The following is a 16882-nucleotide window of genomic DNA, read 5'->3' as shown; positions in this document are numbered from 1 at the left end:
CCAAACCCAGGGGCTCCACATTTATTCCTCTTTCCGGAGGAAATAAATTCTAGCCACCATATTTCTCAATAGGAACCGATATGTAAGGAGAATGAATTTATTCATTCATGAGTCATGTATTCAATCCTGATAAAAATACTTTATTCTGGTCTTCAATAGCAAATATGACCGGAGAGCCAGAGGGTCAGTGGTCCTGCTCTGAGCTGTGCAGGTGGGGCTGTCTCTGGGTAGTGGGAGGGTCGGGTGGGTGTTTCTGACCTGGGCGTCTTTGCCCAGAGGAGCAGAAGTGAACACACGCCCTCCCACTGGGCTCTTCTGCTGACGTGGGTTGGTAGGACGGTTATGGCTCCGCTTAGGGTCCGCAGCTGGGCAATGAGGGGACTCGAGGGGCCTTTCTCAGGTAGTGGCGTCTGGTAATCAGCAGATGGCGCCCGAGGTCGCTGGGCCCGCCCCGCGTGCGGGTCTTTCTGGTTGACTCCACAGGCTCTTGCGTGGGAACTCACCCTTGAGCACTGAACGCAGTTCCTCAGTCCGGGACCTCCTCACTCTCGCAGGACGCACAGTTGCACACACAAGTCCCTCACCTGTCACGACCCACGCTCTTACATACTCTCCCACTCCCACCCACACCCCCTCTCTCAGATGTGTGATCCAGGATTTCCTCTCCACCCACAGCCGCAGACGCCCCCACGGTTCGTGCAAATGTGCACACTCGGTGCAGCAGATCCCCGCCTCCTGCACACGTGCGCGTTTTTCCAGCCTTGCACTTTACCTCACACGTTTTCTCACCCAGAGACCCCATTTCAGACACACACACCCTCTCAGCCTTTTCTCTTGCCTCCCAACCCCTTAAAACGGAAATCCTTTATTTCCTCCGGAATTTGCTCACTTCGTGGAATGCCCGTCTGTCTTCTGGCGGATCCTATAGGGCAGCCCTTTCCTGCCCCTTGGTTCCAACAGCCCCTTTCATGCCAGTTTTTGTCACGTGCCTCTTACCATGCTGAAGTGAAATCGACCCAGCCATCACAGAATGCCCTAACTCAGGGGTCTGCAAACAATGGCCCCAGAAAGTTGTTTGTTTTCCCCCAGCTTTATCTGAATATGCTTGAAAAGTAAACATTGTATATATTTAAAGTGGGCAACCGGATATTTAATACACATTGTGAAATGATCACCGCAAATATATTTAAAGTGGGCAACCGGATATTTAATACACATTGTGAAATGATCACCGCAAACTAAAACACCCACCATCTTACATTGTTACCACTTTCTTTCTTTTTTGGAGGTGGGGTGGTTAAGGATCTTAAGATCTACTCTCTTAAGAAATTTCAGGTATACAATAGAGTGTTGTTACACGCTGTACGCTACATCTCCAGAACTTACTCATCTTGTATAACTGAAACTTTATACCCATTAAACAACACCCCATTTTCTCCAACCCTCAGTCCCTGGCAACCACTATTCTACTCTACTCTCTGCTTCTATGAGTTTGGTTATTTTAGATTCCACATATAAGTGAGATCATGCAGTATTTATTTATTTATTTATTTTTATTGATGTAGAGTCTCGCTCTGTCGCCCAGGCTGGAGTGCAGTGGTGCCATCTTGGCTCACTGCAACCTCTGCCTCCTGGGTTCAAGCGATTCTGCCTCAGCCTCCCGAGTAGCTGGGACTACAGGTGTGCACCACCACAATCTATTTTTGTATTTTTAATAGAGATGGAGTTTCACCATGTTGGCCATGCTGGTCTCAAACTCCTGACCTCAGGTGATCCACCTGCCTCAGCCTCCTGAAGTGTTGGGATTACAGGCGTGAGCCACTGTACCAGGCTGAGATCATGCAGTATTAGTCTTTCTTTGCTTACTTATCTCACTTAGCATAGCAGGTTCATCCAGGCTGTTGGAAATGGCAGGATTTCCTTCTTTTTTGGAGCTGAATAATATTCCATTGCGTAGACACATTTCCCTCATCCATTCATCTGTGGATGGATGTTATTTTCCATAATGGCTGTACAAATTTACATTTTTACTAACAGTGTACAGTGTTCCCTTTCCCCCACATCCTCAATAACAGTTGTTATCTTTCCTCTTTTGGATAATAGCCATTCTAACAGGTGTGAGGTGATGTCTCATTGAGGTTTTGATTTGCATTTCCCTGATGATTAGTTCTGTTGAGCACTTTTTCATACACCCGTTGGGCATTTATATGTCTTCTTTTGATAAATATCTGTTCAGGTCCTTTGCCCATTTTCAATCAGGTGATTTGTTTTTTGCTACTGTGTTGCATGAGTTCCGTATATATTCTTGATATTGCCTCCTTATGAGATGTACGGTTTGCAACGTCAGGAAGCTTTTCTCCTGTGTTTTCTTCTCGTAGTTTTATGATTTCAGGTCTTACATTGAAGTCTCTAATCCATTTTGAGTTGATTTAGAATATGCAAAGGAAGCACTTGAAAAAGCCAGCACTAGGTTGGGCAGATCCCTCCTGTGGGAAACTGACTTGGGATAAGAGCAGGACTGCCTGGCCCCCCAGTGAGAGGTGACAGCGTGCTGGCAGCCCTCAGCAGCCCTCACTCGCTCTCAGCACCTCCTCTGCCTGGGTTCCCACTTTGGCGGCACTTGAGGAGCCCTTCAGCCCGCCGCTGCACTGTGGGAGCCCCTTTCTGGTCTGGCCAAGACTGGAGCCGGCTCCCTCCGCTTGTGGAGAGGTGTGGAGGGAGATGCGCGAGCAGGAACCAGGGCTGCGTGCAGCGCTTGCGGGCCAGTGCGAGTTCCAGGTGGGCGTGGGCTCAGCAGGCCCTGCACTCGGAGCAGCCGGCCGGCACCGCCGCCCCGGGCAGTGAGGGGCTTAGCACCTGGGCCAGCAGCTGCTGTGCTAGACTTCTCACCGGGCGTTAGCTGCATCCCCGCGGGGCAGGGCTCGGGACCTGCAGCCCCCCATGCCTGAGCCTGAGTCTCCCCAACCTCCACCCCGCCCCCGTGAGCTCCTGCGCTGCCTGAGTCTCCCCTACAAGCGCTGCCCCCTGCCCCACGGCGCCCAGTCCCATCGACTGCCCAAGGGCTGAGGAGCGCGGGCACACATTGCGGGACTGGCAGGCAGCTCCACCTGCGGCCGTCGTGCGGAATCCACTGGCTGAAGCCAGCTGGGCTCCTGAGTCTGATGGGGACTTGGAGAACCTTTATGTCTAGCTAAGGGATTGTAAATACACCAATCGGCACTCTATATATAGCTCAAGGTTTGTAAACACACCAATCAGCACCCTGTGTCTAGCTCAGGGTTTGTGAATGCACCAATGGACACTCTGTATCTAGCTACTCTGGTGGGGACTTGGAGAACTTTTGTGTCTAGCTCAGGGATTGTAAATGCACCAATCAGCACCCTGTCAAAACGGACCAATCAGCTCTCTGTAAAATGGACCAATTGGCTCTCTGTAAAATGGACCAATCAGCAGGATGTGGGTGGGGCCAGATAAGAATAAAAGCAGGCTGCCAGAGGCAGTAGCGGCAACCCCGCTCCGGCCCGTTTTCATAGTGTGGAAGCTTTGTTCTTTTGCTGTTTGCAATAAATCTTGCTACTGCTCATTCTTTCGGTCCACGCTGCTTTTATGAGCTGTAACACTCACTGTAAAAGCCTGCAGCTTCACTCCGGAACCAGCGAGACCACAAACCCACCGGAAGGAAGAAACTGCAAACACATCCGAGCATCAGAAGTAACAGACTCCAGACACGGGGCCTTTAAGAACTGTAACACTGGCCACGAGAGTCCGCGGCTTCATTCTTGAAGTCAGTGAGACCAAGAACCCACCAATTCCGGACACAGTACTTGCTGCCTCTCTGTATCATCTCCTCTGAAGGCAGGTATTTGCCTACACAGTCTGCTGAGTACTAAGTGCAACACACACTGCAGGGGCTTCCCAGAGCCCCACTCGGATTCAGGTGGATTCCTATGCAGATGGTGAAAAAGGAGGTCAAAAGTTTGAACTGTGAATCAATTGCTGTAAGTTTATGATATTCTCCCAGCAAGATGTCTTCCTTGTAATAACTTGGGAGAACGTTGACTCCAGGGTAGGAGAGTGTTCCTGAGGAGTCGGCACACTTTATGGCCGGCCCCAGGCCGTGGGTCAGAAAAATCCACAGCTGGCCACACCATTCTGTGCAGCGGGAAAAACCATCAGTTGAAGGTACTGTGGAAAATCAGTTAAGCTCATTCAATCATCCCGGTTCCTGGTGGGTTCGGTGTCCCATATTTAAGACAAAACTCTGACACTGTTATGCTGTGGTCTTCTTTGAGTTCATCTGTGAAAAGTCTAAATTGTTAAGTCAATCGCTAGTCTTACAACTAGAAAAGAAACACTATGTAAACTTGTGACACTTCACAGAAAGCAACGTCTCAATCTAATGCTATTACACATTCAGGTGAGTGTTAAACATCATCTGAGATGAGCTCTTCTCTGGGCTCAGCCACATCTGTCAAGATCCCAAGAGAATCAAAAAGTTGATGTGTGAATCAATTCGTATGAATTTTTCATAAATCTTGCCAACAAGATGTCAACAGCTGTCTTTATCCTCATATATTTGGGAGGATGTTGCCTCCAGGATCTGACAGTGTTTACAGAGGAGTGGGCACCATCTATTGCTGGCCCCACACAGTTCGTCAGAAAAACCAACTGGCCAGATAATTTGAGTTCATCCCAGAAAACCATCCATTGAAGGTGCTGTGGAAAGTCAGTGAAGTTCATTCAATCATCAAGATTCTAGGGGGTTCTGTGTCCCGTACTGAAGTCAGAATTCTCACACTGTTACGCCTTAGTCGTCTTGCAGTTCATCTACACACATTTAAAATGAAGTCATTGCTGTTTCTGCAACTGTAGAAGTAAAGATGTATTTACAATTTAAAGGATGGTACCCTTTTACTGGAAAGCAACGTCTCAATCTTATGTTGACACATTCAGCTGAGTGTTAAACATCCACTCAAAAGAGTGTTGCCAACCTTGACTAAAATAGTCATTGTGTAGAACAGTTTGAAATTAACATGAAAATGGAACAGACAGAACAGAAAGGTCTCAGATCCTTTGTCCACCCTTTTCTTTTCTTAACCCCATTTTCAGTGGTGTGGTCCATGTGTGTAACAATGACTAAACCAATATGGATACATTTTTACGATCTGAAGTCAGGAGTTTGCATGGAGGTTCACCGTGTTGTGCCCTCTATGGGTTGTGACAAACTCCGAATGCCATTCACCACCCATACGAAGTAGCTGCATGCCTTAAACACTCCCTGTGTTTCCCCTGTGCATCCCTCTCCCCTTTGCCAGAAGACCTGGCAACAAGAATCCTTTTCACTGTGTCTAGAGTTTTCTCTCCCAGAATTGTATAGGCTTGGAATCATGGAGTAGGCAGCTTTTTCAGACGGCCTTATCCTCCTCAGCAATATTCATTCACTGCCAGCATCTGTCTTTGAGGCCACCCCATGGTCGCCACTCCCCCTTCCCAGCCTTTCCTTGCAAGGTCTCTTGTTGGCTCCAGTGGGAGCTTCTTCCCATCTGCCCAGGCCCTTCCAACGCCCCCCAGTGTCAGCAAGGCCTGGACCAGGGACACCAGCAGCCCCCTGCACTGGAGTCTTGTGGCTCCACCCCAAGTTTGAAATTTCCCAGTAACCCTGCAGCCACTGCCCAGCCAGTTCTGGTAGAAATCAGGGAAAGAAGGATCTTCCATGCACTCAGCGACCTTCTCAACTAAAGTCTAAAGTTTCACTGCAGATAATGTTGCCAAGAATGTGGAAAATCTGCCTCCCATCATCACCTCTGCCAGCCACGGCTTCTGTGTGGTTGGGCCACATGCACTATGTAAAATGACAAAGGGGCTTCATCAATGGCTGAGCATCAGGGCAGGCACATGGCTCTGTTCCTAGGAGGAGTACATGTTAGGTTGTGCATTGCAGGGTGGGGAAAGATCAAGTCAGTGTAATGACAAAGAAATCCCCACCCGATTCCCTGCCGAACCTCCTGGGTGAAATAGGTGTCTGCTGGCTTCTGAGGGCCTTTGCAAGAAAACAGGATTCTTGCTTAAGCAAAAGTAGGTGTAAAATGAGGCATACTATGGCTTGAGGAACCATTTGGATCATGAACACCACGTGAAATGCTTTGTGTCATCATAGAAATCCATTAGCCTGCAATTGAGCTCTTGATATTTATCCCCACAAAGCAAAAAGATGAGACTGCTCCATTTGAAAAGGGTCACTTTGCCTACAGAAACATGCTTCTCATAACAAGGCTGTCCTAGACATTTCTTACTCTCTAGAACACAGTTTCCCAGTGGTGCTTGAGAAAAAACCCAAGGTGAGGACCTCAATGCTAAAAGCAGTGACGACAAGATCAAGGGCTCCAGGAATCCAGAGATGGCCGCTCAGTGGACTCTGTGGGAGAAGGCAGGGCTCGGGCCCCAGGCTGGGCCTGCAGAGGGAGAAGATATAGAGGGATAGAAGGAAGTCACAAGGGTCCCTGGGCCTGGTGAGTTGGGGTTGGGGAGGATGGATTCCAGGGTTTTAATGTCAGGAGACTCATGACATCATCATCCCCTGAGTTCAGTGATTTTCCTGCTCCTTCTAAGTGGGATAGAGCAGGGGGGACGGTCCTGGCTGGAGCGACCCTGCATGGACATCGCTGACATTTCTCAAGAGAGGGGAGTTCCTTCCTGTTGAAGCTGTGACAGGAGCTGGGGACGGGCGTCTTCATCATGCTGTGTGACAAAGCAGGCCTTTCCATCCTGGAAGCTGGCGAGAGGCAGAGAGTAGGAATCAGGTTTCCGGTCCTCTGAGCCAGACTGGGGGACATAGTTCAGCAGGGATGGTGTCAAGGTCAGGCCAGACACACAGAGGTTCCCAGACTGACCTTTCTGGGGCTGGACAGAAACCAGTTTCCATCTTCCACCTGCTTCCAGAAGTTGCCTGTCAAGCGCCCTCTGTAGACAGCACTAGCCAAAGATTGCCTGGCCCAGAAGTGCATTGAAACTGAAGGCAGTGTGGCCCCACCTGGCCAGGGCAGCTGCTCACACTGTAGCTCCCTGGAAGGAGCGAGGGCACTGGCTCCCGTTCAGGGCAAGCTCAGCAAAGTGATGGAGGCTGATCCCAGAGCCCAGATCATCCTTGATCCTCCGTTTCACAGCCCAGAGGACGTGGGTTTGAGATTTTCTCTGAAATGATCTTGGAGTTCTCAGGCCCAAACTCTGAGTCCTCGCACTCATGGGGATCCGCAATGCGGCTGCAGCTGTTCAGTGCAGGGGCAGGAATGTGTCCTCCGCATTTCCTCTCATCACAGCGCTCAGCCCTGGGCAGCCTGTCTTAGGCCACATGAAGGTCTCATGAAAACACCCCTGGGCTGGGCTCTAGGTTGAGTGGGCAAAGGTTCCCTCCTCACACTGTCCAGCCTGTTGGACCTTCTCACTGAACGAGGCGTCTTCCCAGGATCTGACCCAAGTCAGAGGTGGTGAGGGTGGGCTCCTGCAGACTCTGGGATGTCCATTTTCCTGGGGTCTCTCTGCTCTGATCCTGTCTAGACAAGGTTGGTTTCACTTCTCTATGTGCAAGCGTACCCCCCTCCCCACGGCTTCCCTCTGGGCCAAGACACTGTCCTCATGGTTGTATCCCCATATCTCACACAGTGCCTGGCCCTTGTGCAGGTGCTAAAAAAAATCCTGTTTCCTTGCAGAGGCCCTCAGAAGCCACACATGAATGATGGGATCAGAGCACCCAACCCCACTGCAAGGAAACACCCAGGGAGGGAGTCATGTCCTTTTCATGTTTGTATCTCTAGAGCTGCAGCATCTAGCGTGGGAATCCCAGCCTGGAGGTGCTGTGTATAACTCATTCATTCATTAGTGCAGTTAATCAAAATAAAATGAGAAATTCCAGTCTTCATTCACACTGGCCACATTTCCAGTGCCCCACAGAGTTTGTGCCAGCGGCCACCTTATGCAACAGCACAGAGAACATTTCCATCCACACAGAACACACTCTTGGGAACCTGCTCTGAGCCTGGCATGGGGTCTGTTCATGGAACTCATCTAACTAAGAAACCTGTGCGTCAAAGTTGGAATTTCAGGTGAATGGGACTGGAGGAACGAGCTCTAATGATCCAGCGGAAATGCGGAAGTGGGAAGATGATGGGGGTGCTCTCTCCTGAGGGTTTGCACCCATGAGCTGTGTCTTGTTGGAGACTCTGGACTCCACAGAGTTAAAGGAGGGTTGAACAGACAAAGAGAGAGAGCAGGGTGGTCTTGTGCGATCCAGCTTGACCTCAGCTGGAGGAGGAGCGATGGATGAACCTTCCTCTGGAATAATTGTCTTCCCACTTTTGTCTCTAGAGACTCCATTGTTAACAGAAGACATGATTCAAGCAGTGATGAAGAAGACACTCCAGGTTTAAAACAACCCAGGAGGGACCCAATGAAGGAGGGTGCCTATAGCAGTTGGGGTTCTTCTGCTGCTTTAGAGACTGAGGAAGTGGGGGATGAAATTAGAAAGTGAAAGGAAACGTGTATGGAAGGCTGCTTTGTCCTTGTCATCGTTACTGACTCAATAGGGAGAGGTTTGGTGCCTCTGGGCTTTGAGTGTGCAGTGTTTGTCATCATCTTTTCTTGCTGTGGTTTTTAAAAAATGATCTTTCCCGGAAAACCATGTCTTTCCTGCCTTTGCGTCAGTAAACCTCCAAAGTCTTTGGTGATGTTTGGCAGCACCTCCTGAGTCTTGGTGAGGAAGAATGTGAGCAAGGAGGTGCCCATGATGTGCTGGAGCATTCACTGCCTCTTCCCAGCCAGGCCTGAGTCGGGGATGCTCAGACAGCTGCTCAGATCTTTAGTCCATAAAGGGAAAGGGAAGCAGGGAGCTGACGGGCTTCACTGATTGAGATAGCAGAGCACCAGTCCAGCAGGCCTCCTCCCCAGTTAACTCGCCTTCCCTGCTCGTAAGAGTTTGTCAGTTACGGTGAAGCTAATTCTTTGGGAGGCTCTGTCCTGTGGGTGTGGCTGGCTCGGGAGTCCTGAGCTCTGAGCCAGTTGGGGGTCAAGCAGGACACTAGTCATTCAGGGTGGTCGCTGGAACATCTGGAAACCTCGCCTTGAGATTGTGAAGGTGCTGGGGCAGGAGTGGCGCAGATTGGGCACCCTGATCCTTCAAGGGGCCTGTGTTTGGGGTCACCTACATCATATTTTGGGTCAAGGATTACAGTAGCATGAGCGATCTGTGCGTTAAGGCCGTGTTCCTGCTGCCGATAACTAGCCAGAGCCCATCCCTTTGTTTCGGCCCATCCCTTTGTTTCCCGTAAGGAATACTTTTAGTTAATCTATAATCTATACAAATAATGCTTATCACTGGCTTGCTGTCAGTAAATATGTGGGTAAATCTCTGTTCAGGGCTCTCAGCTCTGAAGGCTGGGACTCTGCTGATTTCCCACTCCACACTCTATATTTCCGTGTGTGTGTGTTTAATTCCTCTAGTGCTTCTGGGTTAAGGTCTCCGTGACAGAGCTGGTCTTGGCATGTTCTTTTCTCCTTTTTAGTGCTGAGTAGTACTCCATCATACAGATGTGCCACATTTTCTTTATCCATTCACCAGTTGATGGACACTTGAGATGTTTCTGTTTGTTGACTGTTTGAAATAATTCTGCTGAGAACTTTTTTTTTTTGTCTTTTGTGAACATATGTTGTCATTTCTTCTGGGAGAATTTCCAGGGGTGGAATTGCTAGGAGAAATGGAAAGTTGATGTTGAACTTCTTAAACAGCTAAAGATCTCTTTCCAAATTGATGGTATCAATGTACGTTCCCACCAGGATGCACACTGCCAATGTTATTTATGACAGTGAACTGCAGGTTGCAGCCCTTGGTGGAAAATTACATATAAAGATTGGAAAGTAAGGGATATGATGGTCGTTATTTTTCTTGTTAGTTTCAAAGTCACAAGCACAAAGGTGTAGGCAGGTGTAGCTGCCTCCTCCATCCCCAGCACTGGGAACAGTGTTCAGCCCCACATTGAGCAGCCCTGCCCCATATAGGGCAGCACAAGCCCACCTCCTTGAGGTTGGCAGTTTCCGCAGCACCCATGGGCTCTGGGAGCAGACAGGTGGCCCCAGACCTGAGTTCCAACTTTGTGTCACTCAGCAGCACAGCCAGAAGGAGAGGGGCCCGAGCACCACACACACTATGGGGGAAGCTTCGGCCTGAACAGGTGGGACTTCCCTAAACAGAGGACTCCATGGTGACCCAGAGACCCAGTGCTGGAAACAATTGTCTCTTTGGAGGCACTGTTGCCCCTCCCTTGAGTCACATCCATGGAGAATCACCCAATCAGAAACCTCTAATTCTAACTTGGGGGCCCAGGGCTGCCCCTTGCTTCAAGTCTGGACCAGGATCTGACTCTAGAAACCCTGCTTCTCTCCTAGCATGGAGAGGAGAATCATCAACTCTCCCACCTACCAGTACCCGGTTTGAGGGTTCTGCTGGTCACAGAACTCCAGGGCCGTTCACCATCTCATGCTCCTCCAGATTGGGATCCCCTCCCTTTGGGTCCAAGAGGGGAATGCACGACTCAGAGGAAACCTTCCTGGAGCCAGTGTCCATCATCTTCCCAGGAGAGACCTTGTGTGAGTGGCATGTATTTATTTTTTCCTTTTTATTTGTACAAATTCATGGGGAAAATGCACAATTTTGTTACAGGCATAGATTGTGCAGGGGTCCAGTTTGGGTTTCTAGGGTATCCATCACCCGAGTAATGAACACTGAATTTATTAACCAATTCCCCATCATCCTTTGCCTCCCACCCCCTCACCCTTCTGAGTCTTCGTTATCTATCATCCCACTCTCTCCATCCATGTGAAATTGCTCCATGAGCTCACAGAGATTGAGAGATAATTAAGTACATAGACTTAGTGGCATGCAGGGAAAAGGAAATGTGCATAGTTGATAAAAGAACGATTTCTGGAGTTTGACAATGTTACCTGCTGAGGAACACTGATTTTTTTTTTTAATTTGATATGTAGAATGTGGTTTTTATGGCAGTCTCAAACAACTGTTACAGCAGCATCTAGAAGCGTCTGGTGACTCTGAACTAGCAGAAATGCATCGGTGTGCCATTTAACATCAAGAATGGGAGTTTAGATCCTTCTGTAGTTCATAAGCATGATGATTGGATTTTCACGAGCACGTGTGAAATGCGCCTTCCCAAAACCTTGTTACAATATCAGCACATTACCCATCTAACAATCAAGAATGGAAGGAACTTTTTCTTGTCAAATGTTTACTGTGTGTGTGTCCACACTATCAACTCTATATGATGGGGCAGGTCCCTTTTCTCCTGTAACTCGTTTTTACAAACACAATATAATAATGTGGAGAGAGCAACTGTGTTTCTGAAGCAAGACAGGTGCTCAGAAATCATACCCTTGTACATGAAAAATACACGTCTGGATGGGAGCGATGGGAACCCAGAGTGAGGCTGTTGTTCACTTGAAGATTTCATGATGACCTGTCCCCCCACAGCCAGGCGCCGAATAGCATCTTCCCTTCCATTTCAGCTGTCATCCTGTGAGTGGAAGAGGTCGCATTAGCAGTTGGGAATTTGAGAGACTTCTACATAGAATTCTCGAGGATGTGAAATCTGAAATGCTGTGGGCAGACAGGTTTCTCTGAGAGGGACTCTCTCCAACCCCTGCAGGGCCTAGGGAGGGATGAGGAGTTTGTGGAAACTGAGTCTTGGCGAGGGAGGATATGAGCAGGAAGGTGCCCACTCTGTGCAAGTGCAGCCAGCGCCCCTTCTTAGGCAGGCCTGAGTTCACCCTGATCTCATTGCTATCAGAATTATGGTCAGTGAGACAGTGGGGGTCACTGTCTTCACTGATTCTCCCACTGAAGCACCTGCCCAAATGCCACATCTGCAGTTAATTCCCATTCCTGCTAGTCCAGGCCCAGTCAGTGGAAGGGAAGTTCATTCCGGCACAGTCATCGTGCGGCAGTTGGTTTGAATATCCTGAATCCTGAGGCAGCTTGGGAGCCAAGCTGGACCCCTGGGCACTTGGAGTAGTCAACTGGCCAGGATGGCTCACCACGAGGCCCCCGACAGTGCGAAGATGCTGGGGGAGGAGGGCACACCATTGAACTTGTCCTTTACAGAGGCTTGGTTTGGAGGAAACTGTCATATTTTGTGTCAGGTATGGAAACCTGAAGGAAGGAGGCTGTGTTAGGATTTGAGGTCGTCTGGGATCAACCACATCTTCCAAAATGTTATAGGTAGGAACCGCGTGCACCCGGCCCAGATATGTTCCATGAGAGGGAAGGGATCACCCCATGTAAAGAATGAAGTGAGTCTCTATCTTTCACTTCCCTAAAGCCATGCAAGCTCCTTGTCTGCATTCAACCACTACCAAGAGTCCGGCTTGTTCTTTGGAACATTTAATGAGTGAATACTTTAGCACGCTTAGAGGGAACTAGTCTACTTAAGACTTCACCTGAATTCAATCATTTTTAGCCTTCAAGCATAACAGAGACCATATTGACTTTTGAACCTCTCAGAACCAGGCACTGAGGCATACAGAGGTCTATACAACGTAGCCAGGTACCTAGAGCTCCTCAGTGGGATTTGAACCCAGCCAGTGAGGCTCCAGGCGCTGTGCTCTTGCTCACTGGGATAGGCTGCCTCTCTCTATTGCCTCACATAAAAGCAGATATTTGCCCACACAATCAGTCTGTTGGGCTTTCAGTGCAACCCAAACTGCAAGCTCTTCCTAGAGCCCAGCTGAGATTCAGGTGGCTTCCTATGGAGTTGCTTGAACAGGGGTTTCAAAGTTTGAACTCTGACTAAATTACTAAGAATTTCTCTATGAAATTCTGGCAGCAAGATATCAATAGTTGTCTTTCTTGTAATACATTTTGGAGCATGTTCTGTGCAGGATCAGAAAGTAGTACCTGAAATGTCAGCACAGTCTATATTCTATTGCTGGACCAACGCAGTGGGTCAGAAAAATCCACAACCAGCCACACAACCAAGTTCATCCAGATAAGCAATCAATGGAAGGTACTGTGGAAGTCACTGGAGTTCATTCAATCATCATTATTCTAGTTGGATCAGTGTCCCCTTTTTAAGACTAAACTGTCCAATTTACTGTCTCTATAGTTTTCTTTCTCAGAATATTATGCACTCAGAGTCATGGAGAAGGCAGCTTTTTCAGACTGACTTATCTCACTGAGCAACACACCTTGACTGCCAGCACCTGACTTTGAGGTCACCCCCAGGGACACCACTCCCCCTTCCCAGCCTTTCCTTGCAAGGCTTCATGTTGGCCCCAGTGTGAGATTCTTCCCATCTGCCCAGGCCCTTCAGACGTACCCCTGGGGCAGCAAGGCCTCCACCAGGGACACCACAAGCCTCCTGCACTGAGGTCTTGCAGCTGCACCCCAACTATAAAACTTCCCAGTAACCTTTCAGCCACCGCTCAGCCCGTAGCGGGAGTCCTTGATGGACAGCAGCATGCAGCCCCCACCTCTGACCGCTGTTTCCAGTTTGGAGATCTGGTAGCCCAGCTGCAGCTCCAGCCCCAACCTCTGCTCCAGGGCCCACCTGCCAGGGCATCCCAAAACACACTCAGCTTTGGAGGTTCATCATCTACAGATTCCATCTTGGTCACCCCCACTAGCACCCAGATGTTCTTTGTTGTCCCTCCTTCATCCCCCTGGTTCACCCACTGCCTCTGGCTCTGCAGCTGCCTCCTATGCCCCCAGCACTGGGAACAGTGTCTGGCCCCACATTGAGCAGCTCTGCTCCACACCGGGCAGCACAAGCCCAGCTCCTTGAGGTTGGCCGTTTCAGCGGCACTCATGGGCTCTGGGAGCAGACAGGCGACCCCAGATCTGAGTTCCAACTTTGTGTCACTCAGCAGCACAGCCGGAAGGAGAGAGGCCTGAGCACGACATACCCTATCGGGGAAGCTTCGGCCTGAACAGATGAGGCTCCTCTAGCTGGAGGACTCCATGGTGACCCAGAGACCAGGAACAACTGTGTCTTTGGAGGCACTGTTGTCCCTCCTTTGAGTCACATCCCTGGAGAGTCACCCAAGCAGAAACCTGTAATTCTAACTCGGGGGCCCAGGGCCACTGAAAGCAAGGCAAACCCTAGGCAGAAGTCCAGGCCAGGCTCTGACCCTAGCAACCCTGCTTCCCTCTGGGCGCACAGAGAGGAAACCTCAACTCTTAAGGCCTCCCAGTACCCTGTCGAGGATTCTGCTGGTCACAGAACTCCAGGGTTGTCCACCAGCTCTTCCTCCTCCAGACTGGGACCCACTCCCTTTGGGCCCAAGAGGGGAATGCAGGACTCAGAGGAAACCTTCCAGGAGCCAGGGTCCATCATCCTCCCAAGATGGACCTTGTGTGAGTGCCATTTAGTTCTTTACACAAATAAATAAATGATAATTTATAAATAATAAATATAAATAAAATATGTTGTTATAAATATTTTACTTATTACAAATGAAAAAATTTATGAATAAATAGTATTTTATTTATTTATTATAAATAAAATGTTATTTATTCTTTTATATTTGTACAAATTTATGGGATACATGTGCAATTTTGTTACAATCATAGATTGTGCAGTGGTCAAGTCGGGGCGTTTAGGGTATCCATCACCAGAGTAATGAACATTGAATTTATTAAGCAATTTCCCATCATCCCTTCCCTCCCGCCCCCTCACCCTTCGGAGTCTCCATTATCTATCTTCCCACCCTCTGCATCCATGTGAAATTGCTCAATGAAGTCACAGAGACTGAGACATAACCAAGTACATAGACTTCGTAGCATGCAGACAAAAGGTAATATACATGGGTGATAAGAGAACCATTTCTATAGTTTCACGGCGTTTCTTAGTGAGGGACACTGAATTTGTTAAGTTGAATTTCCACCATGTGTTTTTTGTTCACTCTTAAGAAATTGTTAAAGTAGCACACGTACAAATGTCAGTAACAGCAGAGATACATAAGCATGGCTTTCCTAATGAAGAATACAATGGCAGATCCTTCTGTAGTTCATCAGCATGATGATTGAATTTTCACGGGCACATGTGAGATGTGCCTCCTCCAGGTTTTCTTACATCAGCACATTACCCAGCTCACAATAAAAAATAGAAGGATCTTTTTATTCTCAAATGTTCACTTTGTGTGTCCACACCGTCAACTATATAGGACGGGGCAGATCCCTTTTCTCCTATAACTTGTTTTTATAAATAGAAATAATAGTGTGGAAGGAGTGATCCTGTTTTGAAACAAAACAGGTGCTAGAAACCACACGCTTGTACCTGTAACAGCACACATGTCTGGATCGGAACGGTCGGAACCCAGAGCCAGGCTGTGTTGTGTATTTGATCATCCCGGGGTGACCTGTCACCAAGGCCTCGCGCTGATTAGCATGTTGCCTTTTCTTCCATCTGTCACCCTGTGAGTGGAAGAGTTCGCGTTAGCAGTTGGCAATTTGAGGGACTTATCCATAGAGTCCTCCAAGATGGGAAATGGAAATGCTGTGGACAGGCAGCTCCCTCTTAGAGGACCTGTCTGGATATGCATTGTTTTGGGGCTGCCCACATTCCTGTCCTCAGATAACAGCACTTCCTCCCCTCTCCTTGCAATTAGAGAACATCTGCTTCTCGACACTAATTGTGATTCCAACTGGGGCCATCTGTTTTAGCACTCTTCCCACGATCACCTGAGACACAGGTATACTATGAGTCCCAATCCTGGCCAGACGTGGTACTTCAGCCTATGACCACAACTCCTGACCTGCAAACATAGAACCAAAGTCCAGTTTACTAGAATGCTTCCCCTACAGATGGAGGGAATGGATGAGGAAGAATTCTCAAAGTAGACAGAACTGTAAAACTATGAGCTTGAGACACGCAAATAATGGCTTTTTCCTCCAGAATTTGGAGAGAGACTGTCCCCCAACCTGCATGTCCTAGGGAGGCATGAGGATTTGTAGAAACTGAGTCCTGGTGAGGAAGGATGTGAGCAGGAAGGTGCTCACTCTGTGCAGGTGCAGCCACTACCCCTTCTTAGGCAGGCCTGAGTTCACCCTGATGACATTACTATGGAAATTATAGACAGTCAGACAGTGGGGGTCACTGTCCCACTCACTCAGTGGAAGGGAAGTTCAATCCTGGCACAGCCATCATGTGGTCATTGGTTGGAATGTCCTGAGTCCTGTGGCACCTTGGGAGGCAAGCTGACCACTGGGCACTTGGAGTAGTCAACTGGCCAGTTAGGCTCAACACAAGGCAGCCGACAGTGTTAAGATGCTGGGGGAGGAGGTCACACGGCCTGCACGCAGGCTTGATTTGGAGGAAACTGTCATATTTTGGGTGAGGGATGAAAACCTGGAGGAAGGAGGTTGTGTTAGGATTTGAGGTTCTCTCTGGGATCAACCACATCTTCCAAGATGTTATAGGTGTGAGCCGCGGGTGAGCGGTTCAGATGTGTTTTGTGAGAGGAAAAAGATCACCACATGTGAAGAATAAAGTGAGCTTCTGCATTTCACTTTCCTAAAGCCCTGCAGGCTCCCTGTCTGTATCCAACCACTACCGAGAGTCTGGCTTGTTCTTCTAGGCAGTTCATGACTGAACACATTAGGGCACTTAGGAGGCACCAGTCTCCTCAAGGCTTCACCTGAATTCAATCATGTTTAGCTTTATAAGACAACAGACACCATATTAATATTTGAACATCTCAGAACAGGGAACTGAGGCACAGACAGGTCTATACAACATTCCCAGTAGACGGCTCCTCAGCAGGATTGGAACCCAGCCAGTGAGGCTCCACGCACTCTGCTCTTGCTCACTGGTACCTGCTGCCTCTC

At 48.8% G+C, this 16882-nt stretch overlaps 2 non-coding genes across 2 annotated transcripts; both read left to right on the top strand.

The window, feature by feature from the left end:
- The first annotated feature begins 11149 nt into the window (after positions 1-11149).
- On the top strand, positions 11150-11253 carry LOC112205165 (small nucleolar RNA U13). Its single transcript, XR_002939014.1, has one exon. It is a non-coding gene; the product is annotated as a small nucleolar RNA U13 (small nucleolar RNA).
- A 3797-nt stretch (positions 11254-15050) lies between these two features.
- Positions 15051-15151, top strand: LOC112205176 (small nucleolar RNA U13). The gene has a single exon (XR_002939023.1). It is a non-coding gene; the product is annotated as a small nucleolar RNA U13 (small nucleolar RNA).
- Positions 15152-16882: the final 1731 nt, after the last annotated feature.

The sequence above is a fragment of the Pan troglodytes genome, chromosome 10 (genome assembly GCF_028858775.2).
Source record: "Pan troglodytes isolate AG18354 chromosome 10, NHGRI_mPanTro3-v2.0_pri, whole genome shotgun sequence".
Lineage (NCBI taxonomy): Eukaryota > Metazoa > Chordata > Mammalia > Primates > Hominidae > Pan > Pan troglodytes.
The sequence above is the reverse complement of the archived record's forward strand: the minus strand, read 5'-3'. Positions and strand labels throughout refer to the sequence as shown.